This window comes from Accipiter gentilis, chromosome 14 (genome assembly GCF_929443795.1).
Source record: "Accipiter gentilis chromosome 14, bAccGen1.1, whole genome shotgun sequence".
NCBI lineage: Eukaryota > Metazoa > Chordata > Aves > Accipitriformes > Accipitridae > Astur > Astur gentilis.
This window is the reverse complement of record NC_064893.1, coordinates 34,307,852-34,325,788: the sequence shown is the minus strand read 5'-3', so window position 1 is coordinate 34,325,788 and position 17,937 is coordinate 34,307,852. Positions and strand designations below refer to the sequence as shown.

Sequence of the window (17,937 nt, the reverse complement as noted above, 5' to 3'; positions counted from 1 at the left end):
GAGCTGGAAGCCATCACGCTGCAGGATACATATGACTTAATCCCCATCACGGAAACACAGCGGGATGCCTCCCGTGAGCGGAGTGCTGCGACGGATGGCTACGAGCTCTTCAGAAGGGATCGGCAAGGTAGAAGAGGTGGCGGGGTGGCTGTCTATGTTAGGCAGGGTTTGGACCGTACAGAGCTACCCGAGTGTGATGACAAGGCGGAGTGCTTATGGGTGAGGACGAGAGGGAAGGCCGATAAGGCAGATATTGTGCTGGGAGTCTGTTATAGACTGCCCGACCGGGTCAAAGTGACGGATGAATCGTTCTACAAGCGGCTGGCAGTAGTCTTAGAATCGCGTGCCCTTGTTCTCGTGGGGGACTTCAACTGTCCAGACACCTGCTGGAAATATGCCACAGCAGAGAGTAAACAGTCTAGGAGGTTCCTAGAGCGTGTGGTAGATAACTTCCCGACACAGGCGGTAGGTGAGCCGACCAGGGGAGGAGCCTTGCTAGATCTATTGTTTACGAACAGGGAAGGACTGGTGGGAGGTGTGATGGTCACAGGCCGTCTTGGGCTTAGCGACTGTGAAATGACAGAATTCTCAATTCTTGGTGAGGCAAGGAAGGGTGTTAGCAAAACCAGCGCTCTGGACTTCCAGAGGGCAAACTTTGGCCTCGCTGAGGCACTGGTTGAGAGAGTCCCTTGGGAGACGGTCCTGAAGGGCAAAGGGATCCAGGAAGGACGGACGTTCTTTAAGAAGGAAATCTTAACAGCTCGGGACCAGGCTATTCCCCCGTGCCACAATGTCGAATTGCTGAGGAAAACGACAGGCCTGGCTGAACAGGGGGCTTTTGCTAGGAGTCAGGAAACAAAAGGAGAATCTATCATCTCTGGAAGAAAGGGCGGGCAACCTGGGAGGAGTGCAGGCATCTTGTTAGGTCATAGAGAAAGGAAATTAGAAAGACAAAAGCTCAGCTAGAAGGAAATCTGTCCGCTGTCATAAGAGATGACAAAAAATATTTTTACAAATACATTAATGGTCAAAAGAATCCCAAGGAACATATCTATCCTTTCAGGGATACAGAAGGGAACGTTGCCACCAGAGATGAGGAAAAGGCTGAGATAGTTAGTGCCTTCTTTGCCTTAGTCTTTAAGAGGGAGACCAGTTGTCCTCAGGGTACTCTTGCCTCCTGAGCTGGAAGGTAAGGATGAAGAGCAGAATATATGCACACACACGCACACGCACCCCTTAATCCATTAATCTGGAAGGAAATAGTTAGTGACCTACTACGCTATCCGGATGCTCACAAATCCATGGGACCAGATGGAATCCATCCAAGAGGGCAGAGGGAACTGGCAGAGGTGCTTCGTAAGCTGCTCTCCATCATCTATTGTTGATTCTGGTCAACGGGGGAGGTCCCAGAGAACTGGAGACTTGCCAGTGTGATGCCCATTTACGAGAAGGGTCGGAAGGAGGATCCGGGGAACTACGGGCCTGTCAGCCTGACCTCGGTACCGGGGAAGATTACGGAATGGTTTGCCTTGAGAGTGCTCACGTGGCAAGTCTGGGACAAGCAGGGGATTGGGACTGGTCAGCGTGGGTTTATGAAAGACAGGTTCTGCTTGACCACCCCGATCTCCTTCTATGACCAGGTGACTCACCTAGTGGATGAGGGAAAGGCTGTGATTGTTACCTACCTTGACTGCAGCAAGGCCTTTGATACCGTCTCTCATGGCATACTCCTCGAGAAGCTGTCATCTCCTGGCTTAGACAAGCGTACTCTTCGCTGGGTGAAAAACTGGATGGATTTGATTCCATTCTAGGGAGCAGAACAGAGATGTAGCAAGAAAGGAAAAAAAGGAAGGGAGGGAGAACAAAGGGAGAGAGACACAAAGACTGGAAGAAGGACAAAGGGATGACAGAGAAAAAAAATAGCGATAGGCTGCAGGAGAGAGATGGAGGAGTTCAAAAAGACACAGGAAGTATGAAAGAACGAGAGTGAGAAACAAGGGACAGAACAGGACAGCACCGGAGGAAAAAACAACTGAGATTGATAGGCTGTGAGAGAAATATGGAGGAAGAGAGAAAAGAGAAGGGACAGCTAGGTCGAGAGGGGAATACAGTTAGAAAGGATGGAAGAGGGAAGGGAACAGATAGAAATACAGAAAAGATGGCAAGAGGAAGCAGGGCAGAGGGACAGCAATAGAAGAAAAAAGGGACAGGGATCTGGACAGATGGAGAAAAAAGCAGGAGGAATAGATACAACGTGATACGATGGGACAGAAAGTAAGATAGTATGACAGATGAGAATAATGACAAGAGATAGAGAGAGACTATGAAAAGCACAGGAGATTGGAGAGAGAGAAAGAGAAGACATGAATAAAAAGAGTAGGGAGCACCACAAAGGGTCAGGGAAAGAAAAGAACAGGAAGGACAACAGGGACAGTGAAATACAGAATAAAAAAAAACCCTCACATATTACAGGCATCTTATCCGCTCATCAAGCCCATTTCAGAGTTATACAGTACCTCAGCCACTTTGAGAAAAGTAACACATTGACCGAGCCCTATTCGGCAGCACACAGAACCCGAGCAAATTTCAAACTTCCACGATGCCCAAGCCCATTTCGGCGCCACACCGCACCCAAGCCCCTATCACAGTTATGGATCTACAGAACCAATTTCAAAAGTTTCAAAGAGAAAAACAGGAAGGACAACAGGGACAGTGAAATACAGAATAAAAAACCCCTCACGTATTACACACATATAATCCACTATCAAGCCCACTTCAGAGTTACACAGTACCTCAGCCCCTTTAAGAAAAGTAACACCGCGCCCGAGCCCATTTCGGCGGCGCACCGCGCCCGAGCCCATTTCGGCGGCGCACCGCGCCCGAGCCCATTTCGGCGGCGCACCGCGCCCGAGCCCATTTCGGCGGCGCACCGCGCCCGAGCCCATTTCGGCGGCGCACCGCGCCCGAGCCCATTTCGGCGGCGCACCGCGCCCGAGCCCATTTCGGCGGCGCACCGCGCCCGAGCCCATTTCGGCGGCGCACCGCGCCCGAGCCCATTTCGGCGGCGCACCGCGCCCGAGCCCATTTCGGCGCCGCACCGCGCCCGAGCCCATTTCGGCGCCGCACCGCGCCCGAGCCCATTTCGGCGGCGCACCGCGCCCGAGCCCATTTCGGCGGCGCACCGCGCCCGAGCCCATTTCGGCGGCGCACCGCGCCCGAGCCCATTTCGGCGGCGCACCGCGCCCGAGCCCATTTCGGCGGCGCACCGCGCCCGAGCCCATTTCGGCGGCGCACCGCGCCCGAGCCCATTTCGGCGCCGCACCGCGCCCGAGCCCATTTCGGCGCCGCACCGCGCCCGAGCCCATTTCACATTTATGGAGCTACAGCTCCAATTTCAAAGTTGTGCAATCACTGGAGCCAGGAATGCACCCCCTTTCCATTAACTCAGCAGCAGCTACATTTACCTCAAGGTATCTACAACTCGCCCTTGGATGCCTAATTCCAACAGACACTTTCACTCACTTCTACAGCTAAGTTTACCTATGGGCACATGCTTCGCTCTGCACTTGCCTTTGTGATTGCCATTAGTACGGTGATTCCCACAAAGACACCTAATTACCTGTCTTTCTTTCGTTTTGTTCTTAGTGCTTCATTTGGTCCATTACTCATTCCACATACTTTCAGCTATGTCAGTATTTAAAGTCCAATTCTACAACCTTCTTTTTCTACAATATATAGAAAAGACTTTACAGCCTCACTTGTCAAATATTTGACACTATTAGTTCTAGTCCTCTTTTAATCATTATTTTTACAAATACATTTAAACTCCAAAAAATCTGCATTACCTGAAGAAGAAATGCCACTATTTAGTACCTGCAGTGCTCTACCGAGTGGTCTTTTCCACATTCCTCGCTCCCATTACATCCGTCGCTGCACATCCAGAAGCTTTACTCCCTGAGGTGACATTACCTGCACGATCCCCGTTCCCGGGCAGCAAACGAGGGAGCTCCGCTCATCTTGACAGACCGTCCACTTCCACACCTCGACACAAAACAAGAAATTGAAACATATCATTACATCACAAACTACAAACAGCACCCAAATATTTTTTTTTAAAAACCCACCACAAACAAATAGAGTTACACTCACGCACTTCACAACCCTGGCCTACTCCATGCTGGCCATCTAGTCCAACTCCCCCCACCCTTCGCCCACAAAATCCTCAACTGTCTTCCAAAGACCATCCACCGAACAAAATATTTCCCTGCGATGACTGGCAATTACCAGGTTCCAGGGGAGCGCTCCACGGGAACGGCGTTCCCAGGAGCCTTGGAAAAAAAAAAAAAAATCGCCCTGCCTCTGAAAAACCGGGCCCGAGGCAGACCCCAGTCCAAACATTGGCGATCAACATTGCCTCATGGAGCAGCTGAGACCAGGGAAAAGAAAAAAATTGGGGCAGGGGAGGACACACCAAAAACCAACCCAGATCCCAGCTGGGTTTTTTTATTCTATGTTTTTGGGGTTTTTTCCTAATTCCCTGAAAAAACCATCTCAACTCTACATCCAACCAGAAAGGGAAAAAAAAAACCAAAAAGTCTAAACCACATAACCCTAAACAACGTTAGACACATTCACAACACACCACTCATTCAGACGACATGCACGCCAGCCCTCACTCTCAACTCATCCATCCTACCGCCCACAGGCCTGGAGAGGCCGTCACCCCGTGCCTGCGGCAGCGGGGGCCTCAAAAATCGCCCTACCTGCAAAAACCCGGGCCCCAGCCCAACCTCCTTCCAACCAACCTCCCCACAAACTGCCCTTCCGTTACACCAACGTTTCAATACGCACCATCATCTCCACCATCCGTGCATGTTCAACCCGATACTGAGCTTTCACAGTGCCACGTGTCACAGTCCAACCTCCGTAGCAGCCACGTCACCTAAATGCAAGGTTCCTTCAAGCACCTCTCGTGCCCTGTCATCACCTGCAAAAACAACACACAAAGCTTGTCAACAGACACTTCATCCTCGAGAGAGAAGTCAAGTCCCCCACTGCTCCCCTACCCTGCTTCCCACCTATTCCAAAAATAACACATCCTCACAGCCAGTGTCCTCCATGGCACTTGAACAAAAAACAGAGCATCACAAACACAGAGCTCTCCCAAAGTTACCGATCGCTCCAAGACCCATCACGCTGCTACTCAGACCTCAAGGCCTTGACCAGTTCTAAAGACTTGCCACAAAGCATCCGCATAAACAAGATGAACACCATTGCCCAGTTCCTGCCTTACTCAATGCTAGTTCACAGTCCAATTGTGATCGGCTCAACTCTTTGCATGCAAAGAGCCCAAAGTCATTAAACATTCTATGCTGCCTCTACAATGCCATACAAGACACACACGAACGTAGTGCCATGTAATTCACGTGCAAATATAATGCCATACAAGGCAGTACTCTTACCTCGGTCAAGGCAAAACAACTCAGAGCACTGCCATACCAGACAAAACAGAACAGGGCCAATGCAAGAGACTCTCACGTCACAGTCAATACAAGTACAGACCAAAACAATACAAAACCAATACAGAACCATAGAAGGCAAGGCAGCCTCAGGTGGCAATCCATACAAGTACAGAGCACTGCAATACAAAACACAATGCAGGGCCAGGCAATGCGAGACAGTCTCACATGACAGTCAATACAAATACACAACAAAACAACACAAGGCAAAGGCAAATACAGACCAATACAATGCAAGAAAACTGCAAAACACAGCAAAGCAAAGCAGTCTCATAGAGCCACCGGACGCATCTTCCTTCAGAGTCCACTCACGGACCCACCTCCTTACAGCGCTCTGCTGCCTTCCCCCATCACTCTGTGGGATGCATCCTGTCCCTCCACATCTGGAACCCCCCCCCCCCCAAACATATTGAACGAGTCACCTGGATGCAGAGCAAGAGCTTCACAACTCCAGAGGTCTTGATTCCATCTACAAAGTCCATCTGGAGTCCGGCTACAGCCTGTCATTTAAAAAAAAAAACCAAAACAAAACAAAAAAACAAAAAACAAACAAACAAAAAACCCAACCACCCCCCCCCTCCACTGTAGGGTTCAATTACATGGAACTTAGTTGCTGGGCCTGAAAGTAGCTCATGGTTGCAAGAGCATTCCAGACACCTTTGAAGGTCCTGAACAGAACAAACAAGAAGATAGAAGAAGAAAGATCCCAATTAGAAAAACACAGGTGCACATTCCACGATAAAGGGAACTTGGCAAAACCGAACTCAATTCAGGGGCTTACCTCGACCGATTGGACTAAGACAAGTTTTGCATGCTCTAACATCGCCAATTATATCCTGTGTGTATGTGCGTGTACAGAGCGAGTATAACTAACTGTATCTTATGTTCATATGCGTGGACAGTATCTATTGTAACCAATCACCGCTTACGCTTGTGCACGTGGACACCACATGCTTGCGTGCAGCAGCCAATCAAAGCTTCTAAACAACTTAGAGAATTGTATAAGAATGATCAGCTAAGCTCAATAAAGGAGCGACTTTAATCATCATACGGGTGTTTATCGTCCGGGCCCCGCAAGGAGTAACCCTAAACCCTACACCCTACCAACCAAAAAAAAAAACCAGGGCCAAACTTGGAGCCCATCACGTGCAAGTCTTAACACCTTAGAGAGTCAAATCCACTTCACTGCCCCTCAACAACCCCTGCCACACGGCTCCAATCGTCTCCGTGAAACACTATCGGCACGGCTGTCCACGCAGCCCGCTGATGGCTACTCGAGCCCAGATGACTGTACAACCCTCGCCTAAACGGTCTAGGCACATCAACGTTTCACCCATAGACTCTTATTGCTGTTCCACCTACCCCTGACTCTACATCCCCGGGCAGAGCAGCTCCAAGCTAAGCACACCGTGTGCAGAACATCACCATGTGGAATGCTACCAACGAGGTGATTCAAAGAGAGAGAAAACTCTCGGCAAGAAGAATGACCCCCGGACGGGAGGCGCCGCCGGGCAAGACGACCTACAGGGCCGCAACCGCGAGGCCAGGAGGCTCCACGGCAGACCCAGAGGAGTCAAACAGAACGGCCCGTTACAAGACAGCACTGTCAAAGCCCAGACGACAGATGCACCAGAAGCCTGGTGTCGAGACCTAAGGATGTCAGGATGCAGGGAAGAAGTCCCAGTCCGAGAAAACGGACAGCTAGAGAGCAGAGCTGCCGATGCAGCCCGAAATAATGCTGCTGTAGAGCACCGACCGGAACCCGCCGAGACCGATCCATGCTTTAGAGCTCAGAGTACAAGAAAAGAAGCACCCAATTGGCACCGGGCCGATGAGCAAGAGCATTCGAAACCCTAGGGACAGCACCCGAAGCGCATGCCTTGCTCCTCCGGCGCAAAGCGCGACAAGGACATCGAGACCTGAGGAAGGTCTAAGCGCACAAGACAGACTATACAAACTACACGCCACCACGGACACGGGCTGGAATTGCCCGGTCCGGCACACACGGGTCTCATGCTGAAAAGTAACCCGCTCCCTTTGCCTGCGCAAAGGCGACTGCTTTGGGACAGCCCTCTCTCCTGTGCTAACTTTAAAACTCCTCCCTGCAATTCCCAGCTTTGTCCCTTCCTCCCAGCCTGGTCCCTCAACTTAGCTTTCAGAGGGCCGAGGGTCCAAATCCAGCCTCCACAAAACCACACGGGCTAACTGGGATGTTCCTCAAGGGGGCACATTGCTCTTCAACATCTGAAATGAACAAACACAAACAAATCAGAAAAGGGAGTAAGCATCCCGCTGGCCAACGACAACTACTTCCCCAACTCCCCCCTCCTCACGAGTGCCACCGTGTTCGCTTCCCCGCTCATTCCAGACTCAGACCCTGCAGCCGTCATCACTCGTGGTACCTAAGGTACCGAGAGAAACCAAGTTAGCATGGCACACATGAGAAGACATCGGCCCCATGCTCCTACTCACTAATCCACAGCTCACCTCAAACGCTCATCCAATTCAAAGACAGCCCACACAGCACCTCCACAACAGAAGATAAATGCTGAACCAAGCAGCCCATAATACCTTGCTATTCAACACCGACCCGGCCGACGACCGCCTCACCTTCTCGGACCAGCATGCAGCTTTGCAGGAGACCTTATAGCAGACTTCACGGTACATAAAGGCTGCCTATAAGAAACCTGCAGAGGGACTTTTTACAAGGGAGTACAGCAATAGGACAAGGCGGTAACGGCTTTAGTCCTAAAGAGGGTACATTTTGTTTAGGCATTAGGAAGACGTTTCTCGCTGGGGTGGCCAGGCACTGGAACGCGTTGCCCAGAAAACCTGCAGGTGCTCCCTCCCTGGAAGCTTTCAAGGCAAGGTCAAATGGGGCTTTCAGCAACCTAGTCTCATGGAAGGTCTCCCGGGAGGGGGGGGGACGGGGGGGACTTGGAACTAGAGGATCTTTATGGTGCCTTCCAACCCAAACCGTTCTACGATTCTATGACATCCAAATCCAACTGCAAAACTCATCTGAGAAGGGCTGGCGAACCCTCCTCCCTTTCCCACCAGTCTCAAAAATTTAGAAACCCCTTTTCTCCTCCTCAACTGTCAGGAAAGGAACCCCACTGCTTCCTGACACCTCCTGCCCTCAATTTGCAACCCTGAACCCCCTTCAGTGGCTACTCCTCAGGAGCCGCTCTTCTGAGCCACATCCCAAATTCTGGGGGCACCTCCTAACCTACAGCTCCCCGGAGACTCCGAGCTCTGCTACATGCCCACAAATTAAAAAGTCCCAAGGCTTGTAATCTACGAGGGGCCTGCCACCAGCCGCAAAGATTCTTGGGACAACGTGGCATTCCGTGGGCAATGAGGAAAGGCAACGAGGCATCCCAGAACCTGAAGGGCACTGTGCCTCACCGACCCTTCTGCTTTCTTCAGAAATACTAAAACTCCATATACTAATACATACAAGACACTCACCCTAACCCCTGCTAAACAATGTCACCATCAGTCCTGTTTAAGAGAGATATCATCAACTTATACAGCACACAGCAGAACTGGTGAAAAAAACCAAGGTTCCATTTTCAAAAAAGTTGGGAATTCCAGGGAAACACAACGCATGAAGAATTAAAAACAAAGCAAAACAAACAATGCATACTATTAAACCATCTTTCTACCCCTGAACACTCAAAACAAAACTCCTGACCTGAAAAAAAAGAAAGGAAAAAAAAAAGCAGCTTTATACAAACGTTACTTTCTACCACGCATGCTGCAGAACTTTGAGTGGTCCTGAAGCTCTTACCTCAGGCAGACACGTCTTCCCAAGGGCTGAGCCAGCTCAAAAGCTGCAAAGGACTCAAGGAAGAGCTGAGCACCAACACCAGAGAAACCCAGGAGCACAATGAGCTCCCTCAGCAGAGGCTGTGGCTCAAATGCCCCCGAGCCCCCACCCACCACCCTTAGCACAATCCCCTAGGAAAGGGCAAACCATCAGCAGTTATAAAGGCAGCTGGAGGGGCAGCAGCACTGTTCTCACCTGCCTTAAATTTACAGCAAATGAGACCCTGAACAGAGAAAGTAACCCCCCCAGGAAATGACACTACTTGCGCCTGTGCTACAGCTACAACTATTGCATCGGCAACGTGACCAGCTAAAGAGTTAATCTTAATTTTTCTGAGGTGTAGACAGAAAAAGACACGTGTATCTCTAAACTAGGTGGGAAATTAGCTCATTAAATGCAATAACAATGTAATTATTAAAATCACATCGGTCAACGGCGAGGCCAGCAGACGCAATGGTAAGTTGGTGGCTAAGCGCTAGATTGAGGCGGACCGGGAGGTTCCCGAGGCCCAGGAGCCCCAGGGAAGAGCAGAGGAACCGTGCAGAGCCGGCAGCTCTCGCAAGAGAGGCTGACGTGGAGTGGGCATTGCCGGGGCAACCGTGGGAGAGTTAAATGGCCCCGAGGAGCGCCAGCAACCGGGAGCGTAGCAAGCAGGGAATGGTGCATCAGAAAGGTGTGCCGTGGTGCGGCACTTTGCATGGCAGTTCGTGCGGGCAGGGCGCAGCCCCCCCCCCAATCCCAGCTCAAGCAGGCTACTGAAGCGGCGGGCATCGTCCTCAGGAGGAGACCCCGGTATCACTACCACTAAGGTGAAAGCCATCGCTAGGAAAAACGTGGTGACGCGGGCTGAGCTCCCATGTAAACGTGCAGCTCTCCGGGTATCTGGCTGCGGGGAGTGCCCGAGTCTATCACTGATAACGGAGGGCAGCGGGGACACCTCTTGTGTGAGATGTGACCAGGTAGATGATCTGCTCAGCCTGCCGGCAGAGCTGAAGGAGGAAGTGGAAAGGTTGAGGAGTATCAGGGAGTGTGAGAGGGAGATAGATTGGTGGACCCACACCCTACCATCCCTGGGGCAGAAGCAGCAGATGGAGGCTCCGCGAGAAGCGGAGGTTCCCCTGCCCCCTCGCCACCAGACAGGAGGGGACCTAAGAGATGCAGGGGAATAGATACAGGTCCCTGCTCGGGGAGGCAGGCGAGTCCCCTCCCAGTCTCCCTCACCTTCCCAGTTGCCCCTACGCAACAGGAGCGTGGCTCTGGAACTTGAGGTTCTTCTGGAACAATGAAGATCAGGGTGTAGGCGAAGCCCTATCCAGGGAGGCGCCTAGGCTCAGTCGGGCAGCCCCACGCGTTCCCAAACCCCCGAAAAAAAGAAAAAGGAGGGTAATTGTCATAGGCAACTCCCTTCTGAGGGGGACAGAGGGCCCAATATGCAGTCCTGACCCATCCCACAGGATGAGGAGGAGAGGGAAGGCCGATAAGGCAGATATTGTGCTGAGAGTCTGTAACAGACCGCCTGACCAGGTCGAAGAGACGGATGAATCATTCTGCAAGCAGCTGGCAGGGTACTGGGGCGATTAGTGGAAGGAGCACAGGTAGTGTTTTCCTCAATCCCTTAGTGGCAGGGAAATATACTGAAAGGAACAGGAAACCACACCTGGTGATTACGTGGCTCAGAGGCTGGTGCCATCGGTGGCGTTTGGGGGTTTTTGATCACGGGGAGGTTTACACAGCACCGGGCTTGCTAGCGACAGATGGTATCTGGCTATCTGAAAGGGGTAAAAGAATCCTCGCTCGTGAGATGGCGGGGCTCATAGAAAGGGCTTTAAACTAGGGTTGAAGGGGGTAAGGGATAAGACTAGGTGCACCAGAGATGAGCCTGGGGGCAGCATGTGCCGACGTTAGGGGTGGATTCAATAGGCCAGCTCGAATGCATCTATGCCAACGCACGCAGCACGGGCGATACACGGGAGGAGCTGGAAGCCATCGCGCTGCAGGATACATATGACTTAATCCCCATCACGGAAACACAGCGGGATGCCTCCCGTGAGCGGAGTGCTGCGACGGATGGCTACGAGCTCTTCAGAAGGGATCGGCAAGGTAGAAGAGGTGGCGGGGTGGCTGTCTATGTTAGGCAGGGTTTGGACCGTACAGAGCTACCCGAGTGTGATGACAAGGCGGAGTGCTTATGGGTGAGGACGAGAGGGAAGGCCGATAAGGCAGATATTGTGCTGGGAGTCTGTTATAGACTGCCCGACCGGGTCAAAGTGACGGATGAATCGTTCTACAAGCGGCTGGCAGTAGTCTTAGAATCGCGTGCCCTTGTTCTCGTGGGGGACTTCAACTGTCCAGACACCTGCTGGAAATATGCCACAGCAGAGAGTAAACAGTCTAGGAGGTTCCTAGAGCGTGTGGTAGATAACTTCCCGACACAGGCGGTAGGTGAGCCGACCAGGGGAGGAGCCTTGCTAGATCTATTGTTTACGAACAGGGAAGGACTGGTGGGAGGTGTGATGGTCACAGGCCGTCTTGGGCTTAGCGACTGTGAAATGACAGAATTCTCAATTCTTGGTGAGGCAAGGAAGGGTGTTAGCAAAACCAGTGCTCTGGACTTCCAGAGGGCAAACTTTGGCCTCGCTGAGGCACTGGTTGAGAGAGTCCCTTGGGAGACGGTCCTGAAGGGCAAAGGGATCCAGGAAGGACGGACGTTCTTTAAGAAGGAAATCTTAACAGCTCGGGACCAGGCTATTCCCCCGTGCCACAATGTCGAATTGCTGAGGAAAACGACAGGCCTGGCTGAACAGGGGGCTTTTGCTAGGAGTCAGGAAACAAAAGGAGAATCTATCATCTCTGGAAGAAAGGGCGGGCAACCTGGGAGGAGTGCAGGCATCTTGTTAGGTCATAGAGAAAGGAAATTAGAAAGACAAAAGCTCAGCTAGAAGGAAATCTGTCCGCTGTCATAAGAGATGACAAAAAATATTTTTACAAATACATTAATGGTCAAAAGAATCCCAAGGAACATATCTATCCTTTCAGGGATACAGAAGGGAACGTTGCCACCAGAGATGAGGAAAAGGCTGAGATAGTTAGTGCCTTCTTTGCCTTAGTCTTTAAGAGGGAGACCAGTTGTCCTCAGGGTACTCTTGCCTCCTGAGCTGGAAGGTAAGGATGAAGAGCAGAATATATGCACACACACGCACACGCACCCCTTAATCCATTAATCTGGAAGGAAATAGTTAGTGACCTACTACGCTATCCGGATGCTCACAAATCCATGGGACCAGATGGAATCCATCCAAGAGGGCAGAGGGAACTGGCAGAGGTGCTTCGTAAGCTGCTCTCCATCATCTATTGTTGATTCTGGTCAACGGGGGAGGTCCCAGAGAACTGGAGACTTGCCAGTGTGATGCCCATTTACGAGAAGGGTCGGAAGGAGGATCCGGGGAACTACGGGCCTGTCAGCCTGACCTCGGTACCGGGGAAGATTACGGAATGGTTTGCCTTGAGAGTGCTCATGTGGCAAGTCTGGGACAAGCAGGGGATTGGGACTGGTCAGCGTGGGTTTATGAAAGACAGGTTCTGCTTGACCAACCCGATCTCCTTCTATGACCAGGTGACCCACCTAGTGGATGAGGGAAAGGCTGTGATTGTTACCTACCTTGACTGCAGCAAGGCCTTTGATACCGTCTCTCATGGCATACTCCTCGAGAAGCTGTCATCTCCTGGCTTAGACAAGCGTACTCTTCGCTGGGTGAAAAACTGGATGGATTTGATTCCATTCTAGGGAGCAGAACAGAGATGTAGCAAGAAAGGAAAAAAAGGAAGGGAGGGAGAACAAAGGGAGAGAGACACAAAGACTGGAAGAAGGACAAAGGGATGACAGAGAAAAAAAATAGCGATAGGCTGCAGGAGAGAGATGGAGGAGTTCAAAAAGACACAGGAAGTATGAAAGAACGAGAGTGAGAAACAAGGGACAGAACAGGACAGCACCGGAGGAAAAAACAACTGAGATTGATAGGCTGTGAGAGAAATATGGAGGAAGAGAGAAAAGAGAAGGGACAGCTAGGTCGAGAGGGGAATACAGTTAGAAAGGATGGAAGAGGGAAGGGAACAGATAGAAATACAGAAAAGATGGCAAGAGGAAGCAGGGCAGAGGGACAGCAATAGAAGAAAAAAGGGACAGGGATCTGGACAGATGGAGAAAAAAGCAGGAGGAATAGATACAACGTGATACGATGGGACAGAAAGTAAGATAGTATGACAGATGAGAATAATGACAAGAGATAGAGAGAGACTATGAAAAGCACAGGAGATTGGAGAGAGAGAAAGAGAAGACATGAATAAAAAGAGTAGGGAGCACCACAAAGGGTCAGGGAAAGAAAAGAACAGGAAGGACAACAGGGACAGTGAAATACAGAATAAAAAAAAACCCTCACATATTACAGGCATCTTATCCGCTCATCAAGCCCATTTCAGAGTTATACAGTACCTCAGCCACTTTGAGAAAAGTAACACATTGACCGAGCCCTATTCGGCAGCACACAGAACCCGAGCAAATTTCAAACTTCCACGATGCCCAAGCCCATTTCGGCGCCACACCGCACCCAAGCCCCTATCACAGTTATGGATCTACAGAACCAATTTCAAAAGTTTCAAAGAGAAAAACAGGAAGGACAACAGGGACAGTGAAATACAGAATAAAAAACCCCTCACGTATTACACACATATAATCCACTATCAAGCCCACTTCAGAGTTACACAGTACCTCAGCCCCTTTAAGAAAAGTAACACCGCGCCCGAGCCCATTTCGGCGGCGCACCGCGCCCGAGCCCATTTCGGCGGCGCACCGCGCCCGAGCCCATTTCGGCGGCGCACCGCGCCCGAGCCCATTTCGGCGGCGCACCGCGCCCGAGCCCATTTCGGCGCCGCACCGCGCCCGAGCCCATTTCGGCGGCGCACCGCGCCCGAGCCCATTTCGGCGGCGCACCGCGCCCGAGCCCATTTCGGCGGCGCACCGCGCCCGAGCCCATTTCGGCGGCGCACCGCGCCCGAGCCCATTTCGGCGGCGCACCGCGCCCGAGCCCATTTCGGCGCCGCACCGCGCCCGAGCCCATTTCGGCGCCGCACCGCGCCCGAGCCCATTTCACATTTATGGAGCTACAGCTCCAATTTCAAAGTTGTGCAATCACTGGAGCCAGGAATGCACCCCCTTTCCATTAACTCAGCAGCAGCTACATTTACCTCAAGGTATCTACAACTCGCCCTTGGATGCCTAATTCCAACAGACACTTTCACTCACTTCTACAGCTAAGTTTACCTATGGGCACATGCTTCGCTCTGCACTTGCCTTTGTGATTGCCATTAGTACGGTGATTCCCACAAAGACACCTAATTACCTGTCTTTCTTTCGTTTTGTTCTTAGTGCTTCATTTGGTCCATTACTCATTCCACATACTTTCAGCTATGTCAGTATTTAAAGTCCAATTCTACAACCTTCTTTTTCTACAATATATAGAAAAGACTTTACAGCCTCACTTGTCAAATATTTGACACTATTAGTTCTAGTCCTCTTTTAATCATTATTTTTACAAATACATTTAAACTCCAAAAAATCTGCATTACCTGAAGAAGAAATGCCACTATTTAGTACCTGCAGTGCTCTACCGAGTGGTCTTTTCCACATTCCTCGCTCCCATTACATCCGTCGCTGCACATCCAGAAGCTTTACTCCCTGAGGTGACATTACCTGCACGATCCCCGTTCCCGGGCAGCAAACGAGGGAGCTCCGCTCATCTTGACAGACCGTCCACTTCCACACCTCGACACAAAACAAGAAATTGAAACATATCATTACATCACAAACTACAAACAGCACCCAAATATTTTTTTTTAAAAACCCACCACAAACAAATAGAGTTACACTCACGCACTTCACAACCCTGGCCTACTCCATGCTGGCCATCTAGTCCAACTCCCCCCACCCTTCGCCCACAAAATCCTCAACTGTCTTCCAAAGACCATCCACTGAACAAAATATTTCCCTGCGATGACTGGCAATTACCAGGTTCCAGGGGAGCGCTCCACGGGAACGGCGTTCCCAGGAGCCTTGGAAAAAAAAAAAAAATCGCCCTGCCTCTGAAAAACCGGGCCCGAGGCAGACCCCAGTCCAAACATTGGCGATCAACATTGCCTCATGGAGCAGCTGAGACCAGGGAAAAGAAAAAAATTGGGGCAGGGGAGGACACACCAAAAACCAACCCAGATCCCAGCTGGGTTTTTTTATTCTATGTTTTTGGGTTTTTTTCCTAATTCCCTGAAAAAACCATCTCAACTCTACATCCAACCAGAAAGGGAAAAAAAAAACCAAAAAGTCTAAACCACATAACCCTAAACAACGTTAGACACATTCACAACACACCACTCATTCAGACGACATGCACGCCAGCCCTCACTCTCAACTCATCCATCCTACCGCCCACAGGCCTGGAGAGGCCGTCACCCCGTGCCTGCGGCAGCGGGGGCCTCAAAAATCGCCCTACCTGCAAAAACCCGGGCCCCAGCCCAACCTCCTTCCAACCAGATTCCCCACAAACTGCCCTTCCGTTACACCAACGTTTCAATACGCACCATCATCTCCACCATCCGTGCATGTTCAACCCGATACTGAGCTTTCACAGTGCCACGTGTCACAGTCCAACCTCCGTAGCAGCCACGTCACCTAAATGCAAGGTTCCTTCAAGCACCTCTCGTGCCCTGTCATCACCTGCAAAAACAACACACAAAGCTTGTCAACAGACACTTCATCCTCGAGAGAGAAGTCAAGTCCTCCACCGCTCCCCTACCCGGCTTCCCACCTATTCCAAAAATAACACATCCTCACAGCCAGTGTCCTCCATGGCACTTGAACAAAAAACAGAGCATCACAAACACAGAGCTCTCCCAAAGTTACCGATCGCTCCAAGACCCATCACGCTGCTACTCAGACCTCAAGGCCTTGACCAGTTCTACAGACCTGCCACAAAGCATCCACATAAACAAGATGAACACCATTGCCCAGTTCCTGCCTTACTCAATGCTAGTTCACAGTCCAATTGCGATCCCCTCAACTCTTTGCATGCAAAGAGCCCAAAGACATTAAGCCTTCTATGCTGCCTCTACAATGCCATACAAGACACACACGAACGTAGAGCCATGTAATTCACATGCAAATGTAATGCCATACAAGGCAGTACTCTTACCTCGGTCAAGGCAAAACAACTCAGAGCACTGCCATACCAGACAAAACAGAACAGGGCCAATGCAAGAGACTCTCACGTCACAGTCAATACAAGTACAGACCAAAACAATACAAAACCAATACAGGACCATAGAAGGCAAGGCAGTCTCAGGTGGCAATCCATACAAGTACAGAGCACTGCAATACAAAACACAATGCAGGGCCAGGCAATGCGAGACAGTCTCACATGACAGTCAATACAAATACACAACAAAACAACACAAGGCAAAGGCAAATACAGACCAATACAACGCAAGAAAACTGCAAAACACAGCAAAGCAAAGCAGGCTCATAGAGCCACCGGACCCATCTTCCTTCAGAGTCCACTCACGGACCCACCTCCTTACAGCGCTCTGCTGCCTTCCCGCATCGCTCTGTGGGACGCATCTTGTCCCTCCACATCTGAAAAAAAAAACACCCCACAAACATATTGAACGAGTCACCTGGATGCAGAGCAAGAGCTTCACAACTCCAGAGGTCTTGATTCCATCTACAAAGTCCATCTGGAGTCCAGCTACAGCCTGTCATTTAAAAAAAAAAACAAAACAAAAACAAACAAAAACAACAACAAAAAAAACACTCCCCCCCCACGCCCCCACTGTAGGGTTCAATTATATGGAACTTAGTTATCGGACCTGAAAGTAGCTCATGGTTGCAAGAGCGTTCCAGACACCTTTGGAAGGCCCTGAACAGAACAAACAAGAAGATAGAAGAAGAAAGATCCCAATTAGAAAAACACAGGTGCACATTCCACGATAAAGGGAACTTGGCAAAACCGAACTCAATTCAGGGGCTTACCTCGACCGATTGGACTAAGACAAGTTTTGCATGCTCTAACATCGCCAATTATATCCTCTGTGTATGTGCGTGTACAGAGCGAGTATAACTAACTGTATCTTAGGTTTATACGTGTGGACAGTATCGATGTAACCAATCACCGCTTACGCTTGTGCACGTGGACACCACATGCTTGCGTGCAGCAGCCAATCAAAGCTTCTAAACAACTTAGAGAATTGTATAAGAATGATCAGCTAAGCTCAATAAAGGGGCGACTTTAATCATCATACGGGTGTTCTATCGTCCGGGCCCCGCATGGAGTAACCCTAAACCCTACACCCCACCAACCAAAAAAAAAAAAACCCAGGGCCAAACTTGGAGCCCATCACATGCAAGTCTTAACACCTTGGAGAGTCAAATCCGCTTCACTGCCCCTCAACAACCCCTGCCACACGGCTCCAATCGTCTCTGTGAAACACTATCGGCACGGCTGTCCACGCAGCCCGCTGATGGCTACTCGAGCCCAGATGACT

General features: G+C 50.6%; 1 long non-coding RNA gene across 1 annotated transcript in view; it reads right to left on the bottom strand.

Annotated features, from left to right (window-relative positions):
• LOC126045588 (uncharacterized) overlaps window positions 1–17,314 on the bottom strand; it is a 46,106-nt gene extending 28,792 nt beyond the window's left edge. Inside the window, exon 1 of the long non-coding RNA XR_007508111.1 lies at window positions 17,263–17,314. This is a non-coding gene — a long non-coding RNA (uncharacterized LOC126045588). The remainder of the gene's footprint in view (window positions 1–17,262) is intronic.
• Between the last annotated feature and the right edge of the window lie 623 nt (window positions 17,315–17,937).